Source organism: Ammospiza nelsoni, chromosome 12 (assembly GCF_027579445.1).
Source record: "Ammospiza nelsoni isolate bAmmNel1 chromosome 12, bAmmNel1.pri, whole genome shotgun sequence".
NCBI classification, from domain to species: domain Eukaryota; kingdom Metazoa; phylum Chordata; class Aves; order Passeriformes; family Passerellidae; genus Ammospiza; species Ammospiza nelsoni.
The window spans coordinates 9,685,453-9,690,381 of record NC_080644.1 but is presented as its reverse complement, the minus strand read 5'-3'; the positions used below and the strand labels follow the sequence as shown (position 1 = coordinate 9,690,381).

The window sequence follows — 4,929 nt, the reverse complement described above, 5'->3', positions numbered from 1 at the left end:
TGTGATGCTGCCTGTGGACACTGCATCCAGCAGGGACATGGAATTCATGGTTAGCACCCAGGGTGAGGGCTGCCAGCCCTGAATGAACAACCCTGACATGTTCTGCTCCTGCCCCTGCCGATGGTTCACCACATCCTGATATTAATGCAAGGATTTGCACCCAGGCTGGACCCAGGCACGGTTTGATGGGCTGGGAGGGGATGCTAAGAGCTAACCCAGCTCCAGGGACACGAGAGACCTTAACAAACTCCACTTTGAGCAACAGCTGCTCAGTAATGGCAGCATTGATCAGGCTGATTAGCTCAGACCTGAAAATGCCCCCGCTCCTTTGGGTCACTCTCACCTGATCAGCAGAGCATCCCACACCTGCATTTCTCACCCCATCACCTCCTGGCAGGGAGGAACCACAGCCTCATCTGCCACATGATGAGTTGAAACATAGAGAGCCCAAAACAAGGGTAACCTACAAAAGACCCTCCTTAAAGTAGGGTGTTTGCAGCCTCAAAAGCAGGGCTGGTGTCTATCTCACCTTTACCAAGGATCAACTCACAAAAGACCTTCAGGTTTATTTTCTAACTAAAGGGTATCAGGGTATAAATACCCTGGTTTATTTTCTAACTAAAGGTTATCAGGTCTATCCAGAGCTCGGGAAGAGGGGCAGAATAGAGCTGAGGCACTCGGGAAGAGCTGCCAGTGCCTTTCTGGCTGTCCAAGGAGTGTGCTGAAGGGGTGCAGGGTGGGATCCCCCAGACAGCTGGGTGCACCAAGCAGTCCTGGGGCCATCCCTGCCGTGAGAAAGCAGCGGTTCAGTAAGCACAGACACCAAGAGAAAGCTGTGCCAGAGCAAGAATCAAGCAGCTCTTGCAGCTCCTTCTCACTGGGAAGTGCTGCCCAATTGCGTGGGGCCACCAAAGCTAATAAAGCCATTAATGGGGCCACATGTCACCTCCTGACTAAGGCGTGAGCAATTCACACCTCCTTCGAGCTTTCAAGCCGGAATGCACCCACGTTTGACTCCTCTCCAGCCTGGAAGACAAGCCAGCTTAAGGTTAGTTCCCCACATTTTGCGGGGCTCTCTTCACTGAGTTTTCCAGGCTAGGCTGAATTTAGGCTGTCTCAGAGCCCTCCAGCTAAAAGCAGATTTTTGGCACGGGACAGGAGGGCGATGGCAACTGGCACGTCACAGGGAAGCTGTGCCAAGAGTCTCTGCTGAATTTTCAGTGCTTGTCACTGACTCCAGCAAAGTCTTTAAAGGCTCCTTTTCTAAAGTGTTCCCGAGTTCAGCAGGGCCAGTCTCTGGGATACGTCTGGACTGGCACTTGGAGTGACGAGTATCAGAGCTCCCGTGGATTTTGGATGCGTTCAGGCTGCTTGGATCTCCTGGAGTTGGGCCCAGCATTCTCCACATGGCGCAACTCCAGAAATGGAAACACTCCAAGTGAGCAGTTTCTTTCCCAAAATGGGGATTCTTCTCTCCTTTGGATGGAAAACAGTAGACACAGGAGAAATATTATCTCATTGTACTGTGAAGGAGAGCCATTTATTAACTGTGGGTACCAAATTTAACTCGGTATTTTTTAATAGCAGTTGCGATGTGAATAGAACTGCTTGGATGCTTTTCCTTGCAATGTCAGGAATTTGCATCACAGAATTATGTCACATTGTGAGAAACAGCCGCTGAAATCAACTACAGGAGATAAAAGTGAAACCAGCTAGCCTAAATTCATGAGAAATTCATTCCAGGGGGGGCACAGATTATACGAAATGGCTCCTTATCTCAGCTATATTTGCAACATGTGAACGCTCTAAAAGAGCCATCCCATTGCCTCCCACGCCTGCCACGTTATGCAAGGGTGGCTTTTCTCACGTGCTCTGGGGCTCCCAAAGCACCCACGCTCTGCTGCAGGGAGCCCCGAGTGGGGTAATCTCCAAACACCGGGCACTGACTGCTCTGCACGGCAACATGAGGAGGCCAGGCTGAAGTAAGGTGGTGTTTGTGGGCTTCTCATTGGTTTTTTCTCATTGTTTCCTCAAGCAGGAGCGTCGCTTTTATTTGCTAGGAGCGGGAAGGCAATGAGGCACAGAGGGATGGAGAGATGTGCCCGACAGCATTTGGTGTTACACATTGGCCATGCAGCAGGCACAAACCATCACAGCAGATGTGTGTGGGAATGTTACCTGGAAATCCAGGTACGTGCTCCTTGGATTATGATTCAAATGTTCTCCTTCCCATTACACCAACCTCTCTAGCACTGCTGTCTCTCTTAACCAAGGCAAATGAGGACATAATGAAGTTCAAGTGATATCAGCTATTGTTTTCTAACTGGTAATTTCCCCGGACTTCTGCAAGCTTCTCCCATCCCAGGTGAAACTCAGCAATTAAGACTGACCTTTGAAAGCTCCCACTTACAATTGTATCTGCTGGTTCTGCTTAATTTGCTCCCTTGCCTTACATATAAAACTGTGAATAATTGCTGCAGTTTATTAAAGTGCATTCCTTTCAGAGCACTGAGATAATTTCGTTTCAATGCATCCGACAGTACATAATAAGTATGAGTGTTTCTGAGCAGGTCATACTAATGAAAAATGAGTGGGGAGTCGTGTATCTGACTGTTCCTATTTTGTACCAGTGTCACTTGGTTCTAGAGACAGCAGGTTTGCAGGATGACGCCAGTTGGGAATCCTGCACATCAGGCAGGCCTCTGGCTGTGGAAAAAATGTACAGTAGTGATAGAAATATCCAAACCATAGCTCTTACTAATGACCTGAGACTAAAAAAAATCATTACAGGCTTTTAAAAATTAGAATTTTGGGTTTAAATGTGTTTTGTAACTGGTTCTTTGTTAACCTCTTCATAAGCAAAATGCATTTGTTTTATATTCAGATGGAGGGGTTTTGTGTCTTTTTTTTTTCCTCCTAAAACATAAATACTAGAAACTGGCTGCTGCCTCTGACAAAATTTTTTACAAAATTATGTATACAAAATTATATAAACTAAACAAGTGAACTTGGATCTGTGGAACTGCTAATAAAATTGAATGAGTTGGCAGTGTTGTACTCTTCCTTCTGCACTCCAAAATAAGCTCTAAGGCCTGAACTTTTGATATTGTAATCAAAAACACCAAGATATGAGCATATTTAATTACCAGTGTTGTTTTGCTTTCAAACTTGAAATGCATCATATAATCAAGTTAAAAATAAAGGAGAATTAACTGAAGGAACACAATGTGGATGGCTTCACCTGAGGCTAAGAGCAAGGCTTGGAAAGAGGGCTGTGGAGGGTTTAGGGGTTTGGATGTCGAGGTTTCTTGTCTTGTATTGGTCCTTGCAGGAGAGTGGGGACTCAGGCTGGAGCATCCTGATACAGGACTGCAAAGCTGCCCAGGAAAACAGCACCCACCTCCCTCTCCCAAAACATGCACCCTGAGCACAGCGTGAGGCCCCCAGTGCAACAGATAAATCCAATCTCACAATTCACCAGGATCAAGAACTGGAGGCTTTTCTACTGGTTTTGTATCCTGGGTGATTTATGATTTAATTTAAACACATAGTTTCCAGCTGTTTCTTTTCGCAGGCAATCACCTAGGCTACATTAACCCGACGGTGATGTACTGGTCCCGGGGAGCCCTGGAGAGAGACCACAGCACTCCGAGGTGTGAACTTCCCCCATTTATCTTGATGGGGTGTGCACAGCCTCGCCAGGGAAGCGGGTCCAAGCGCGTTAACCCCTTCACTGCCAGCCTCCACCGTGGAAAGGCTGCTTAGACTCAGAATCCCCCGAGCTGGAAGGGACGCACAAGGATCACCGAGTCCAACTCCCACCTAGGACAACCCCAAGAATCCCCAGTGCTTGAGAGCTTTGTCCAAATGCTTCTCTGAGTCTGGCAGGCTTGAGGCCACGACCACTTCACAGTGGTGTGTCCTGTACGAGCCTTCCTCTCCTTTGGCAGCGCCTCCCGTGTCCCAAGGGATGCCAGCATGGAAGGGAGTGAAGGAGGTTCAGCCTCCTGGACGGTGGTGCTGCAGGTTTTAGGTTTGGAGATCAGAAGGTTTTTAATCATACAGCTCCTTGCAACAGATGGGGGCACACAGGTGTTCCGGTTTCATGTGTTTTGAACAAGCTATAAATAAATAAATAAATAAATATAACCCTGCCTCTTGGGTTCTAACAGCAGAGCAGGGGCTCCCTGCAGGCTCCAGGATAACCCTGTAGAACACTGGGGACAAAACGGATCCCAGGGCATGGCTGGGTTTGGGAGGTGCCTCTGCAGGCTCACCTGCAGCAGGTTGCACAGGTTTGTGTCCCGCTGGGATTCCAGCAGCTCCAGAGGAGGAGGCTCCGTGCGGCAGATGGGAAGCGATTCCTGGGAGGCAGCTCGGGCTGTCTCAGCTGCAGGCTCCCCCGCGCTGTGAGAGGTGTTTGACATTCGAGCACAAGGTTGTGCTCGTCCCTAAAGGCTCTGGCGCTGCTGCCGCGGCAGCGATCCTTGTCAGGACCCGAGATACCAAACTGGGGAGCTCCCTGTTCCTCCGGAGCTCTCCCACCCGGCTGTCAGCAGGCTCCTGCCGGCAGCACAGCGCTGAACCTCCCGTGTGCCGGTTTCGGGGGCTCTGCTTTGCAGGCAGACAGGCAGTGAAGGTGGCAGCTGCTGGAAGGGGCCGTGCTGCCTTCCCCTGCACAGGGCTGGCTGCAGCTGCAGCGCGCCGGGTCCCTTTCTTGTGGCAGGCACAGCCACCTGAGCACGGCTGCTTGGGGAGACAAAGATGCGGGGTTTAAAGTGAAATTGCTGCTTCAAAGGAAGAGCTTTGAGGAATTTCCAATGTTGGAAGCAGGAGGTGCCAGCCCGCTCGCAGGCTGTCTCAAAAGACACAGCCCTGCAGCCCTGGATGGCAGCAAAGGAGGGGCTCAAACCCAGGGCAAAGCCTGCT

At 49.8% G+C, this 4,929-nt stretch overlaps 1 long non-coding RNA gene across 1 annotated transcript; it reads left to right on the top strand.

The window, feature by feature from the left end:
- Positions 1 to 1,000: 1,000 nt before the first annotated feature.
- On the top strand, positions 1,001 to 4,015 carry LOC132078811 (uncharacterized). Its single transcript, XR_009419299.1, has 3 exons — positions 1,001 to 1,048; positions 2,039 to 2,190; positions 3,575 to 4,015. It is a non-coding gene; the product is annotated as an uncharacterized LOC132078811 (long non-coding RNA).
- Positions 4,016 to 4,929: the final 914 nt, after the last annotated feature.